Raw genomic sequence first — 16,319 nt, 5'->3', positions numbered from 1 at the left:
GAATGCTGAGAAAGAAGGGAAGATTTACATGAACTAATGCAAAGATAAAGATGGGCATCCTCTCCCAACCTTCATGGTTTATCCAATTTTTTCAAGAAATAAGATAGTTTGGGCAAGTCACTTAACCCCATTGTCCCATAAAAACAAAAACAAAAACAACAAAAAAAAGGTGGCCCTCTCCTCACTTCACCTTCAGTGATGCTCTAACTCTCTCTCGACTCCATGCCTAACACCCTCACCCCCAATGTGTACCTGGCCCCTTGAGTACCTCAATGCCAAACAAAAATGCAATTCAAGTCATAAGGAAGGACAAAATGAAGAAGCAGCACACACTACTGCTATTAAGTCTAAACCTATCAACATCCACAAGAGTTTCCCTAAAGTGTATCATGTATCTGTACAGTCACCCAGTTGCCTGAAAGAACAGAAAAAACAAGATGCCACTATATTTAATGGGATTTTAAACAATAAAGAAGCCTTTGATTTCACAGATCAGAATACTACAACATAACAGTTCTCTTTCAATGAGGAAGTTTGTTAAGATAATGCAATATTCTTTGATGAATGTAATCAAGGATACCAATGATAAACAGCACATTGGGGGCAGCTACGTGGCACAGTAGATAGAGCACCAGTCCTGGAGTCAGGAGGACCTGAGTTCAAATCCAACCTCAGACACTTGATAATTACCCAGCTGTGTGACGTTGGGCAAGTCACTTAATCCCATTGCCTTACCAAAAAAAACCCCAAAAAACCAACAATAGCACATTAATAACTAACATCAAACAAAATATCCATCATAAGAGGGAAGATCACCAAAGGACTCCTTCACAGAGTAAATAAAAGTGGACTGGGAGGAGATGCTCCAATGGTCTTGTCTGTGGATGATGCTGTATTGATTACATCAAACCCCAGGACATTACAGAGCTTCTGGGGAGTAGGGTGGGAGATGAAAAATGTTTATGTACAGAATATGAGCATATGATCTGGGCAAATGAACTAGTGCATCATTCATAAACCTGGAATAGCCACTGTAGATGGATAACAAGTTGGGCTGGGAATCATATTGGATTTAAAAAAGGTAGACTGGACCTATATTTGAAAAACTCTGTAAGACATTTATTTTGCATTTTCAGCATCAACAGTATCCACTGAATAAGTCAGATTGAAACTGTGATGTGCAAAGCCCTGAAAAGTTTTGGTGCCAGAGGAGAAGGAGGAGGAGGAGGAGGAGGAGGAGGAGGAGGAGGAGCAGCTGGTTCCTCTGGGGTCCAGGGTCTAGGGAGTCTCTCAGTGATGCTGTTTCATCTGGGGGGTAGTGATGCCTCCTGGGGTGACCCAAGATTGTCTGCAGTTGCTGCTGGTGGGCTCCCAGCCTGAACTGGGGCTCTGGGAATCCCAGAGAGCTGTGCCCATTAAGCAGATGGGTGGAGGGATCTGCCCTTTGGGGCTCTCAGGAACTATTTATATATATTTTACAATTGGGAGAAGAGAAAGTGTATGTGGTGGAGTGGGGGAGGGTGACAGCCATAGGTTTCTCTCCCTCCATCCCTATAAAAAGAAAGGAAAATGTAAAAGGCTATTTCAGAGGCCCTCTACTCTTTCTACACTTTCTCTCTTGGGAACTCATCAATTCCCAATGGGTGGAAGCATCAAATCTATGCAAATGTCTCCTACTAGATCTCTCTCCTCAGCCCTAGTCCTCCATGCTTTATTAACTAACTATTGAACATCTCCAAGAGTGTCAGCCCCAGGCAACTCAAACTTTACCTCTCCATAAAAGGACTAGCCCTCTTTCCCCCTACACCTTCCCTACTTCCTAACTTCCCTCTTTCTATCTGGTACCCGGGATCAAAACCTAGGAGTCATTCTCAACATCCCCCTCTCCAAACCATCCTCAGATCTAATGGTGCCACATCTCTGAAATCCACCCCCTTCTCTCCACTCCCATGACCACTCCTCTAACTAGGTCCTCATCACCCCTTGCCTTAACTAGTACAATGCTTCTTTGTGGGTCACCTTGGGTACAATCTCTCCTTTTCCAATTCATTCTCCATACGGCTGCCAAAATGATTTCTCAAATCACAGAAATAACAAGTCTAGAAGTTTCATTGACATGATCCTCTACTGCCTTTAAAATAAGATAAAAAAAAAATGTTTGGTATTTTAAGTCCCTTCACTATCTGGCCCCAAGCTATCATTTCCAGTGGATTACACATTATTCACAGGCTCTACTACAGTCAAGCTGGCTTTTCCCTACTTAACATTTCATTTTCTCTTATTGTGAATTTGAAAAAGGTTAGCCCGTGCATGGAATATCCTCCTCACCTTGGCCTCTTAGAACCCTTAAGTTTCTTCAAGGATCAGCTTCCATCCAATTTTCCTAATTATTCTGTTGTTCAGTCATTTCAGTCATATCTTTCTTTTCTTGGGAAAGATACTGGAGTGGTTTGTCATTTCCTTCTCGAGCTCATTTTACAGATGATTAAGTAGAGGCAAACAATGTTAAGTGGCTTGCCCAGGGTCACACAGCTAGTGTCTGAGGCTGGATTTGAACTCAGTTAGATGAGTCTTCCTGACTCCAGGTCACCACCAATTAAGTTGTATTTACTTAGCTATGTATGTATTACTTCTTCCCAGTAGTATATAAGGTCCCTGGGGCAGAGAGTATTTTATTTCGATCTTTAAGAGCCCAACATAGTGCTGGGTCCTTAGTAGGTACTTATTAAATATTGAATTGATGCATCCAAGATTAGAAGGAATATAGAAAGCTACAGTTAGTGTTTCTGATAAAGGACTCATTTCTAAAATATAGAGAGAAGTGAATTAAATTTTTAAGATCGCAAGTCATTCTCCAATTGATAAATAGTCAAAGGATATAAACAGGCAGTTTTCAGATAAAGAATTTAAATATTTATAGTCATGAAAAAAATGTTCCAAATAAGAGAAATACAAATTAAAACAACTCCAAAGTACTCTCTCAGATCCATTAGATAGGCTAAGATGACAAAAAGGGAAAATGATCAATGTTGTAGAGGATGCAAGAAAATTGGGACAGTCATGCATTGTTGGTGGAGTTGTGAACTGATTCAACCATTCTGGAGAGGAATTTGGAACTATACCCAAAAGGCAAATAAAACTGTGCATCCCTTTGATCCAGCAACACCACTACTGGGTCTGTATCACAAAGGAACAGTTTCACACGTACAAAAATATTCATAGTCGCTCTTTTGGAAATTGAGGAATGTCCATCAACTGGGGAATGCCTGAACAAGTTGTGGGATGTGAGTGCTATGGAGTACGACTGTTCTGTAAGAAATCAGGAGCAGCCAGACTTTAGAGAAGCCTGGAAACAGTTGCCTGAACTGATGCTGAGTGAAGTGAACAAAGTCAAGAGAATGTCAGACACATTAACAACAACACTGTGAGATGATCAACTGGAATGGACGCAGCTCCTCCCAGCAGTTCAGAGACCCAGGACAACCCTGAGAGACCTGCTATGGACAGTGTCATCCACACCCAGAGAAAGAACCAGCATCTGAATGCAGAGCCAAGCAGCCTATGTTCACTTTTTTTAAACTATTTTTATATTTTTTATTTCTTTTTTTTGTTTGTTTTTTGGGGGGGGGGTTTGCAAGGCAAACGGGGTTAAGTGGCTTGCCCAAGGCCACACGGCTAGGTAATTATTAAGTGTCTGAGGTCAGATTTGAACTCAGGTACTCCTGACTTCAGGGCCAGTGCTCTATCCACTGTGCCACTTAGCTGCCCCTGGATTTTCTTTAGACTTTAAAAATGTCCTGCCCTCCCAGGTAACCATTCCCCATGCCTCCCAGCTCCCTTTTATGTGTCTTCTCATATTAGAACCTAAGCTTCTTGAGGGCAGGGACTATTTTTCAATTTGCTTGTATTTCATTTCCTCACACATAGCTTACTACAAGTTTGTTTCCTTCCTTCTTCACTATATATCAATGGGAGCTATCATCCTTATTCTAGTTCTAGGCAGGGTCACAGGAGTTCAGAAGACAGCAGTAAGGTCAGGGTGAATTTGGAAAGGTAGAAGAAAAGAGGCACCGTATTCCATCCATCCATTCAGTCAATATTCCCTATATAGGGGAGAGGGGAAGCCCCGGGGGGGGGGGGTCATTTTCTGTACTCTGAAACTTTCACACCCTTCCCAGCCAGGTCTGAGCAGGTTGGGCAGGTAGGGACTTGGAAGGAAGGCAGGGCAGATTCGGGGCAGTCAGACTGGTTGAAGTTGAGCAATAGCACCTGGGCAGGCCATGCCACAGGCAATGGGGGTGAGGAGCTAAGAGGGGGGCACTATGCCACAGGTAGCTTGGTCTGCTGAGGAAATTCCAGGTCTCTAGAGCTTGTCTGGTTACAGATGAAGAAATTGAGGCCCAGGGAGATTAAGTGACCCAGCAAGGTAGTAAACATCAGAGGCAGCATTTGAACTCAGGTTTTCTATTTTCAGACTATTTTCTCTTCACTGAATCACACTGTCTCCTCCTAGAACCCTGGACCAGATCTTTAACTTTTATCTTCCTCCATTTTCTAATCTGTGGAAAGGGGCAATACTTGTGCTGCCTACCTTCTGGGGTTGTTGAGATGAGGCTCTTTACAAATCTTATGTCCCTAAATAAATGTCAGTCATCATCATGATTATTATTAGGGGAGAAAAAAGGTAAATAAATTGTAAAACAACAGATTATATAACAAGCAGTCTCACACATAGAATAAACATAGATAATGCTTTACAATTTGCCAGGTACTTTACAAATATTTAATCACAAAAACCTGTCATTTTGTAAATGAGGAAACTGAGGCCAACAGAGGTTAAAGGACTAAGGCCAAATTTTGATTCAGCTCTTCCTGACTACAAGTCTAATGTCCTACCTACTTTGACACCTAAAGTCAGAGACTAGAGAAGAGGCTTGCCAGAGGCCAGCCCTAAAAGGGTCAGATCTGCTATGACATATTGACAACAGATCCCAGAATCCTGAGGTATCTGAGCTAAAAGGGGCTTTAAAGATCCTTAGGACCAAACCTTTTATCTTTAGGTATGGAACCATAATTTAACAGAAATAATCAGAGTCAAGAGGCCCAGACTAGACTCTTAGCCCTCTCTTCACTAGCTGGGTAACCCTGAGCAAGCAGTCTGATCTCTCTTGTCCTTTTATTCAAGCTGAAAGTGCTAAATAATATCAATAGCCCCACCCCTTTCTATAAGGGAGGCAAGGGAAAAGGAAGAGGGAGAAGGAAAAAGAATTAGTATTTATTTGTGCCTTGTGTTGAGAGCTTTACAATTTTATTCTCATAACTTTTACATATATTTTATTTTTATATATTTACTGCTATTTTACGATGAGAAAAACAGGCAGACATAGGTTAAGAGACTTGCCAGTGGTCAGTGGTCACACTGCCAGTAAATATCCTTTTTTTTTTTTGCAAGACAATAGGGTTAAGTAACTTGCCCAAGGTCACATAGCTAGTAAAAGTCAGATGTCTAAGGTCAAATTTGAACTCAGGTCCTTCTGGTGCTCTATCCACTGCCCTGCTAGTAAATATCAGAGGCTGAATTTGAACTTGTGTCTTCCTGACTTCAGGTCCAGGCCTCTGTCTGCTTCACCACTTAGCTTTGTCTGGCAAGTAGGGGGTTTTTGGGTTGTTGGTGGTGAGTCATTTCAATCATATCTGACTATTCATGACCTCATTCCAGCAAAGATGCTGGAATATTTGCCATTTCCTATTCCAACTCATTTTACAGAGGAGAAAACTGAGGCAAATAAGATGAAGTGACTTGCCTAGAGTCACACTAGTAAGAGTCTGAGGCTGAATTTGAACCCACATCCTCCTGACTCTAGCTCCCATGCTCTATCCATTGTGCCACCCAGCTGCAATAGAAGGTTTAAGGAGAGTTATTTTTTGATGAATCAGTGATTTCATCAGTGGAGGAATTTCCCTCATACAAGCACATCAGCCACATCAAGTCTTAAATATTTGCAACAAGGCACTGAGAGAGAAAGGGTCTTGCCGAAGTCATGGAGCTACTAAGGGGTCATGGGTTGGACTATAGCCCAGGTCTTCTAGATTCCAAAGTTCGTGTATTATTACCTTTGTTTTCTCCTTTATAGAAAACAAAATTGAATCTCAGAGAGGAGAAATGCACTGCCTGGGTCAAACAGCCCACACAAATCATCTCTAGTGCTTTTTTCAATGGGGAACACCCAGATCTTTCCCCCTAAACCCTCCTCCTACCCCCAACTTCTCTATTTCTGTAGTGGACAGCAACCAGCCCCCAGTCCCCCAGACTAGGAGTCATCCCCCAGTCCTCACTCTCTCTCACTTCCCAAATCTAAGACCTTCCTATTGTCTGCAAGATCAAATGGAAAATCTCTTTGGGGCATTCAAACCCCTCCTATCTTTCTGCCTTCCAGTATCTTACTCCCCAACACATTCTCTTCCATTCAATGATGGCTCTAGGCATTTTCTGCCCCTACCCGCCCAAGCCCATCCAGGAATACTATCCCTCCTCATCTCCACCTATTAGCTTCTAGGTGGTACAGTGGATAGAGTCCTGAAGTCAGGAGGACCTGAGTTCAAATGGGGCCTTAGACACTTGACTCTTACTAGCTGTGTGACTTTGGGCAAGTCACCTAAACCCTAGCTGCCTCGCATCCAGGGCCATCTCCAGTCATCCTGATTCATATCTGGCCACTGGACCCAGCTGACTCTGGAAGAGAAAGTGAGGTTGGTGACTTAGCACAGCAGCCCCCTCATTCAGATCCTATTCATGTGTTTGTTATGGCACCACCTCCCTGACATCATGGTCTTCTTCAAGAATGAAGGACAAACATCATCATCATCATCATCAGCTTCTACAGTAAGCCTTCCTCTTAATTCTTATACCTTCCCCCTCTTAATTATTTCCTCTTAATCCCCATTTATAATTTGTTCATATTTGTTTGAAGTCACCTCCTTGAGAGCAGGGACTGCCTTTTGCCTCTTCATATCTCCAATCCTCATCACGATGTCTGGTTCATAGCAGACAATTCATATTTATTGATTTGTTGATCCTTCTTAGGCAGTCTTTTCCCACTCAGCCCAACTGAGCCAATCTTCAATCAAAGGCCACAGAGCCCTGTATACAGCAGGCTCTAAGATGACTATCACACAGAATCTCTTATTCCCCCCCCCCCCCCCAATGCAGACTGCAGTCTATCCACGCCTCCACGGAACCATGAAACTATCTGGTGACTATGTAGACATCATTGATGGGCTGCAGGCCAGTCTGCTGGATGTGTCCTTGGGTTAGTCCTTTCTCTCTCTTGGCCTCAGCTGGACATGATGGTGTTTAACGTCCTTCTTAGCTCTGACAACTAAATCGTTGATCAAACCAAACTAATTACAGAGTTAAAATGATGAACTAGGGAATGACTAAAGAGATGACGACACATAAATGTAATAGAATATTACTGTACCCCAAGACATGATGAAAATGACCAATTTAGAGAATCCAAGGAAGGCAGCCTGAAGTGATGATAACAGATTCAAGGGTTATAATGAAGAAAAGGAAACTCAGAAAGACTCAAGAATGACAATCAACGCAATGGCTCATGGTGACTTCACAAGACCAAGCAGGCCTCCCACCTCCTGGTCAACAGCAACGGGATAAAAACAGTCAATGGGTAGATTTGCTCTGCTTGACTCGACTTCCCAGTGATGAGGGAGGACTTCAAGCTAGGGAGCAGGGACTGTAGGGAAAAGTTGGTGATGGCAGTAGAAGAAATGAGTATCAAAGGAACACTGAACAATTTACAGAAGAACGCAGAAGAAAGTCCAGAAATGAATCTAGGGGAAACAAACTGTATTACTATCATGCTCAATTTAATATTTTTTTAAATACTTTATATATATGATACACATTTCCTGTTCTTTGGGTATGGAGATGTTCACATTTATTTGTGTTGGAAGAACAAAATGACATCACTAGGTTGAGATCAAGGTAAAGTGCATTCAGCTGTGGTTGATTAATTCATTTGAGCTCAGAAGGCTCTATCACAGTTCGGGCACAAGTAGTCCATGTGAACATCTTCAGTGGAGATGTCTCTAGATCTGGGCATCTCCAGGTGCTTTGCTCCTAGAGCAGAGCATCTTCTTTGGTGTGGGCCCACCTGCTATGCTGGGTGGTCCTTTGCCAGTGTCTCACAATTAATTCCAAAGAACTTGGTGTTACAACCACCTCACCACATACAACTGAATAGAAGGATAGTGATCCCTTCTCCATCCAGATTTATTTCCTCATTGTGATAAACCTCACCTTGTTCATCCGGAATTATTAAATCCTGGGATAATTAACTATAGAAGCAACCTTAGGTCTTCTCAGTCAACTTTCCCCCTTGGAAGAGTTCTGCCTGAATTTTCCCCAAATTGGGGTCTGTCTCCCCTCAGACCAGGTGCTCTTGGAGGGGAGGGGGCTGTGATTCTTTTCTTATACTGGGGACTCCCAAGCCAGCCGCCAACTCCTTCTGTGGTTTCCCAGGTTTCCACACATAAACCAAACTGAATAGATTTTTTTTAAATGACCTTGAAGCTGGGAGTCCAAGGGGAGGGTGAGCAGGAATGAATTTTAAAGGTTCTGTCACTATTGACAAAGAAAGGGGTGGGAGTGTAAGGCGGGGAGGAATGGAGTCTCACCACTCTAAGACCAAGCCCAGAGCAGAATTCCAAACCCCACCTATGGTGAAAGGGAGAGGCCTGGGGTGGAGGCCAGCAGGAAGGGGAAGAGGGAGGGTTAGAGCTGAGCAATCCCAGGGGAATAGGTACTCGGTCAGGACTGAACTCCCAGCTTTCCTCCCCACCACCAGGGGCTCTGGCATTCTCAGCTCGGGGTAGATGGGCTGCTGTGTCCAGAGGCATTTCCCACCACCGTGGTAGTAGTTCAAGGCCAGGGTAGGGAAATAAAAGCTAAGGAGAGGGGAAGTGCCAATAGCTGTTGTTAGGGCTGCCCCTCCCTCCCTTCTGCCTAGAACTGGCATGCACAGGATTACCCAGGGAGATCAATGGCATTATGGGGATGTAAAAACTAACGCCACCCTAGGTTGCGTCCTAAGACTTAGAACTGGAGGGGATGAGGACATCCAGCCATTTACAACCACTTACAGATAAGGAACCAGGCCCAAGGTGACTTAGCCAAGATCTCTTAGATTCTAAGTGGCAGAGTTACCATTTGAACCCAGGTCCTTCCTGATGTCAAATCCAAGGCTTTCCACTATCCCATAAAACACAGGATCAGTGGTCCCACTCTCCAATGGCCTGGAGAGAATATCTTGGTAATATGTGGCCCATTTTTAGGAAGGACATCAACAAACTGAAATCCATCGTGATGGGAGACACTAGGATGGAGAAAGGCAAGGGAAATGAAGGTAGGGAGATAAATCTGAATAGGGTCCAATATGTGCCTCACACTTTAAAAATATTATATCATTTAGGTGCAGTTAGGTGGCACAGTGGATAAAGCACCAGCCCTGGAGGCCTGACAGAGGGCCTGAGTTCAAATCTGGCCTCAGACAATTAATAATTGCCTGGTTGTGTGACCTTGGACAAGTAACAACTCCACTGCCCTACAAAAACCAAAAAGAGAGAGAGAGAGAGAAATATTATATCATTTAATGCTCACAACAACCCAACCCTGTGAGGCAAATGCTAATAACATCAGTCCTGTTTTTCAGTTGAGGAAATTGAGGCAAATAGAAGTTAAATGACTTGCCTAGGGTCACACAGCTAGTTAGTATCCGAAGCTAGATTGAAACGCCAGTAAAGTGTCTTAGCCACTGTGCCACCAGCTGCCTTTTGGAGTGGTGGGTAGATGCCAGGAAAGGCCTCCTGTAGGTGAAATTTGAGCAGAGTCAAAAATGCAACTATTATCAAGGCCTGGAGGGACACCTTTATTTGACTGATTTGGGGGGTAGGGAGAAAGGGAGGGACAAAGGATGAAGGGGACACCTTAGCCGTATGTACTATATGAATGAAGGGGACCCCTCAGCCTTGCCTGTACCCAGTGGCCCTCTCAATTGAAGAATGGAGAGCCAGATGGAAATGGGGGGGGGGGGAGTTCCACAGCTGGGCTTCAGTTTGGGGGCAGAAGTTGACCCTATCCACTGGGGATGTGGGGGCACAGCTGGGAGGTGGTCCCATACAGGGATGGACACTTTCCTGTGAATGTGAAGAGGAAGCAGAGGCCCAATGATTCACCTAAACATGAAGAAACTGGTAGGACTTCTCCCTAATGACCCCCTCTTCCGCTCTCTGACTTTATTACTGCATCAATACCATGGATGCCCTGAATATGGGACACAGTAGAGTGGAAGAAGCCCTGCCTGCCTAGACATAGCATTAGAGCTGTTTATAGGGCCAGCTTGGCCACCAGCTCATATGACCTGGATCCATTCAATGTCCGTCTCTGGGCTTCTTCTTCCTCTTTCATGATGTCCTCTAGTTTCTATGCTCCCTGTTCTACAGCCCCTCCATCTCTGGCATGCTAACCTTCATGTTGTTCAATGTTCCGTGGCTTCTTCTAGCACTGATGTTCTGGACTCTTTATTTTCTATGATGCATCCCAGTTCTAACATTCTAGGTCCTAAGATTTCAATGGATAATGGACAAATATGGAAATACTTTGATGAGTATAAAGCATTCTTTTAATGCTGTGGGCCAGGATACTAGGTTCTAGGTCCTGGCTCTGACATTAGGTCACTCACCAATATATCCCTGGACAAGTCAGTCCCTCTGCAACTGCCTGTTTTAAGGTAGTGTGGCACAGTGGAAAACATACCATATGTGGAAGTCAAAAGAAAAGGTTTACATCCAGTTTCTGATACCGCATGAACTTGGGAAAGGTTAACAACCAGCTAAGTCTCAGTTTCCTCATATGTAAAATGGAGATACTAATACCTGAAAGATCTACCTTAACAGACAGTTATGAGGATCAACTGAAATAATAGTTATAAAGCCCTTTGCAGAGGCTTAAAGTTACATGAATATCAATTATTATTTTCCCACAGAAAACTGACCATGCGTCTACTTCCCAAGAATAAGGAATTCATTAAGGTTTCCAAAAGCTCTTTACAAACATTATCTTATTATCCTGTGACAATCCTGGGAGGTTGATGGTATTATTATTATTTTTTGGAGGAGGAAATTAAGGCAGAGGACTTACCAAGTATCATACAATTAGCGTCTGAGGCCAGATTTGAATTCCAGACCAGTACTCAATCCAGTGGGTCAACTAGCCGCTTACTGGGTGAGTGCTTGCCAAGGAATAGAAGGATGGGCTGCTATTAAATCTATTATTGTTAGATCAGTCATAGTTGACTTGACTTGGAGAAATTAGGCATAGTTTATCACCCCAAAGTACTGAATCATATAGAACATGGAAGAAGAGGACTAGAAGGGGTTCTAGACCAAAGAAAGGAAAAAAAAAAAGACTACATTAAAGTATAGACTACATACCCAGCCACTGGGGCCACCTAGAAGCCTAATGTGCCTGGAACATGATATTTTCTTAATAAAATAAATTTTCTTTGACTTGAATTTACTATCTTTTTGAGAACCTAGTCCAGAATCACCTGGCCAGGTCAGGTAGGAAAGTTCTTACTGTCTAACCTTAATCTCTCTTGAACAATTCCACCCCACCCAATCTATTTTATCTTCCTCTGACCTCCCTAAGACCACATGGAATGGACTGGCTTGATGTCTGTGCAGAAGAAAATTAAGGTATCTTACCTACCCCAATGGCCCTTTCTCCAGGGCCCATCAGGAGAAATCTGACTCCCCTGGAGGGGGAAGAATGGAAGAGGACAAGTCAGAAGCGGGAACTGGAAACAGCCTAGGCCTGAAGACAAGTTTGAACACCTTGTCACTGAGCAAGCCACTTCTTTGAACCACATTTTCCTCATCTGAGGAGGTTGGGTTAGTTGTTCATTCTCTGAGGCACTTTCAATTCTAAATTCTATGGTCCTGTCACTACCATTCTAACTCTCAGTTTCTTCTTCTAGACTCTTGTGCAGAAGGCTCTCCAGAAACATTAAAGCATGATCTGAGTAGGTTTATTATTAGCTGGCTGGACAAGCATCATGCTTCAGAGTCTGGGGAAGAGTGTCCCAGGCCCTTCCCTGGAGCCCAAGTCTCTAGTGACAGTAAATTCTTAACACCAAATATGGACCGCCACTCCTTTATATGATTGCTGTAAAGTCACAATTTCAGTAATGTCCTTACATTCCTACTCTCAAGATATTTACTTTTGATTAGGTTGAGCCGAATCAGGGATTTTGCCTTGAAAGGAAGCCCAACTCAAGTTGGACCCTATTGACATTCTTTGAACACAGGAATGAAATAATTCCTCTAGCTGAGATTGCCAAGGGCTGCTGAGGTTTCAAGACCGGATCTCACTACCTCATACTGCCTCATCCCCCTCTCCCCTTTTGCATGGGTCTTAGACATCCCCACAAGGTTTGCTTCCTTATTATCTCCATTAAAGATGATTTATTCCTCAGCTCTTGGCTTTGATTTATTTCAGGATTAAACACTGGTTTAGCAAAGTGATGCAGTTAGAGCCGAGAGGCAAAGGCAGGGACACAGAAATAACCACAGAATCAAACAGAGCAATGGAGAGAAGCTGCGGCACTAAAAGGTTGGCAGGGTTGGACCAGGAAAAGAATTTGATTCAATTCAGCATGCACTACTTTACAAAGCACTAGGAGAAGAAGAGAATACAAAACAGGAGACAGTCCTGGCCCTTCTGGAGTTTATAACCTAGTAGAGAGTACCAGATCTTGAAGCAGGGAGACACATCTTCCTGAGCTCAAATCTGGCCTCACATACGTACTAGCTGTGTGATCCCTGTCCAAGTCACTTAATGCTGTCTGCCTCAGTTTCCTTATCTGTAAAATGAGCAAGAGAAGGAAATGGCAAATTTCTCCAGCCAAGAAAACAGAAGGCAGGAAAAAAACTGATCGACAAAGGAGAAGAGAATACAAAAACAGAGGAGCTGGGAGCGGCTAGATGGTGCAGTGGATAGAGCACTGGCTCTGGAGTCAGGAGTACCTGAGTTCAAATCCGGCCTCAGACACTTAATAATTACCTAGCTGTGTGGCCTTGGGCAAGCCACTTAACCCCATTGCCTTGCAAAAACCTAAAAAAAAAAAATTCCAAAAAAAAAAACAACAGAGGAGCTTACATTCTAGTAGGCAGCTAATTATATAATAATTACAAATTTGTCTTAGTTCATTGTAAAAAGAGTTCAAAGAAGCATCATATTGTAAACTCCTTGCTGGCAAGTTTTATCTTTGTATTGGTAGCACTTCAGCATGCAAATTGTTGGTAGTTAAGATTGATTAGGTACAGTAATAGCAGGAAAGACTTTTGGAATCAGAGGTAGCAAGATTTTTCAGTCATTTTTGCTTCTCTTAGGCCTTTTTCATTTTCTACAGCCTCTGGCCCAGTAATCTACTCAAGATCCTGGGCTAGAATGTCTTTTCCTGCTTAAATATCTTTCCAGAGTTCCCAGACCTATCAACTGCCTATCTGAGATTTCAAATTCAAAATGTTCCTAACCAAATTCATTACCTTTTCTTCTAACCTCATTCTGCTTCTTACCTTCTTTATTCACCATCCTTCCAGTCATTTAATTGACTACTGTCTCTCATTTACATAGATGTACTAGGCACTGTTCAAAGATGATCTCATTTGGTCCTCCTATGACCTTGGGAAGTAGATGTTATCATTATTCCCTAAGAAAACTGAAGTTGAGTGACTTGCCCAAGGTCACACAGCTAGGGAAATTTCTAAACCCAGACATGAACTCAAAGTCTTTATTCCAGATTCCACTGTATCATCTAGCCTCCTTAGCATCCAAGCCTCAGAGTTACGGTCTCCTCTTGTATTATTCCTCATTTCCCTTCCTGTCCCCTCCCCTAGACACAGTTACCCATCAGTTGTCAGGTCTATTGGATTCCACCAGCACAACAGCTACCATTACTCTTCTCTCACATGAACCCCTCCCTCATCTCTTGACTATGGCCCTAATTGTCCTATCTCCAAACCATCCTCTCCACACATCCAAAACGACGTCCCTAAAGCCAGTGTCTGCCCTGGTCCTCACCAGGTAAGTTGCTTCAATGGCTCTAGAGTCACATACAAACTCCTCTTTTCCACCTTTACAGTCTTCACAATCTGGCTCCACACTCTCTCCCCAAATAAATTTCCCTTCATCATGAACCCCACCTTTCAACCATACTGACCCATATGCTGCAAATCTGATTCATGCACTTGTCACGGCCTCAGGAATGAAGGGGCGGCTAGGTGGCACAGGGGATAGAGCACCAGCCACGGAGTCAGGAGGACCTGAGTTCAGATCTGACCACAGACACTTAATAATTATCTGTGTGACCTTGGGCAAGCCATTTAACTCTATTGTCTTGCATCACCCCCCCCCCCCCAATGAAAACAAACATCATTATCATCACCTATGGGCTATTCCCTGGACATGGTGAAAAGAATTTCACGACTGATGAGACATGAAAGGTGAGAAGGAAGGACGAATCAAGGACCCAATCTGGGCAATGGGGGGAGCTGGTGGTGGGCAAGGCTGGCATAGCAGCATTTTAAGTTTCATATGAATTATCAACACCTTTCTCCTCTTAAGCCTAGACAACCCGGCAAAATGATTGAGCTCCAGTTTGTAGCATTTGGCTGATTTGGGGAGTTTAAATGCTTCCATGCAGCCTTTGATAGCCGGCTCTGTACAGCAGGTGCCAACACCTGCTCTGGATGGTAGTGACCTTAATAGAAATAGGGAAATTGTGGAAAAGTAGATATGTAAAGGGAGAAGATGAGTTCTATTTTGGGCATGGGACATTAGATTGTGAGCTCTTTAAGAGCAGGGTTCCCTCCTCTCTCCCCCCACTTTTTTTTTTAGTTTTTTTTCCAGGCAGTGGGGTTAAGTGTCTCGCCCAAGGCCACGCAGCTGGGTCACTATGAAGCGTCTGAGGCCGCATTTGAACTCGGGTCCTCCGGACTCCAGGGGGCCGCGCGCCACCCAGCCACCCTGTGCCACCCAGCCGCCCTGTGCCACCCAGCCGCCCTGCGCCACCCAGCTGCCACCCAGCCGCCCTGTGCCACCCAGCCGCCCTGCGCCACCCAGCTGCCACCCAGCCGCCCCGCGGGTGTTGCTTGAATCCCAGCATAAAGTAGCCTGGAGCTCCGGGGCCATCAGGTGGGAACACAGGGCTGTAAATTATGTGCATAAAGGGGCGGGGGACGGAAAAACGGTCTAAAAGTAAGGCTTGGGGGCAAAAAGGAGAGGAGGGGCCGCCCGGGGCGGGGGCGGGTGCCCGCGCGACTGAGTCCCGCGGGTCTCCACTGGCACCGGGCGGGTGCGCCAAGCCCCGGCCCTCACCCCCGGGGTGGCGCGCGGGTCTCCGGGGGTGGCGGGGGCTCTTCCCGCGCGCTGCGCGGGTGCCCGTGCCCAGCCCGGGGAGACCCGTGTGCGTCGTGGCGCCGCTGCCCCCCTCTAGCCGGGGCCCGGGCCCCGCAGGCCGTCCCGCGAGGGGCCGGGAAGCCCGCTCGGAGCCACGGGGCTCCACGCAGGACCGGGGCCGACACGCGAGGCGAGAGGGCGCGGGGGCCCCCGCCGCGCTTCCGAACCGCCCCCCGCCCCGCGGCGCCTCCTCACCTGCGCGGGGTCTCCGAGGCCGCGGCCGCCCCTGCCCACGGCCCGACGCTCCGCTCCCCGCCCGGCCCGGCCCGCCCGCTCTGCCCGCAGCTCCTCCCCGGGCCCGGCCCGCCCGCTCTGCCCGGCCCTCCTGCCCCCGCCCCGCCCCGCCCGGCCCGCCCGCTCTGCCCGGCCCTCCTGCCCCCGCCCCTCCCGGCCCGGCCCGGCCCGCCCTCTCTGCCCGGCCCTCCTGCCCTGCCCCCGCCCCTCCCGCCCGGCCCGCCCGCTCTGCCCCGCCTCAGTGCCCGCACCTGCGGCCCCCGCCCCGCCCCGCCCCGCCCCGCCCCGCCCCCCGGGCCCAGGGCGCCCCCCCATCCCACCTGGGCGCAGGGGCTTCCTCCTCCCGCCCCCAGCTCACCTGGCCTGGCTCACCTGCTCGCCGGGGATGCCCACCCCCGCTCCGCCCTTTCCCTTCTCGGACTCCCGCCCCCTTCCACCCCCCCCTTCTGCTCCGTCCTACCCAAAAAATGCATTTTGGGGAGATTTATCCACAGGGGAATTCGGATTAAACAAAATCGGAGCGAATGTCGGGGAAAGCGCCTGGCAG

At 46.1% G+C, this 16,319-nt stretch overlaps 1 protein-coding gene across 1 annotated transcript in view; it reads right to left on the bottom strand.

The window, feature by feature from the left end:
* Positions 1 to 15,776, bottom strand: part of ALS2CL (ALS2 C-terminal like) — a 73,159-nt gene extending 57,383 nt beyond the window's left edge. The window contains exon 1 of the mRNA XM_074197766.1: positions 15,734 to 15,776. The gene's annotated coding sequence lies outside the window, so the exon portion shown is untranslated. The remainder of the gene's footprint in view (positions 1 to 15,733) is intronic.
* Between the last annotated feature and the right edge of the window lie 543 nt (positions 15,777 to 16,319).

The sequence above is a fragment of the Macrotis lagotis genome, chromosome 8, assembly GCF_037893015.1.
Source record: "Macrotis lagotis isolate mMagLag1 chromosome 8, bilby.v1.9.chrom.fasta, whole genome shotgun sequence".
In the NCBI taxonomy this organism is placed as follows: Eukaryota; Metazoa; Chordata; class Mammalia; order Peramelemorphia; family Peramelidae; genus Macrotis; species Macrotis lagotis.
Note: the sequence above shows the minus strand (reverse complement) of the source record. Positions and strands in the feature narration are given on the sequence as shown.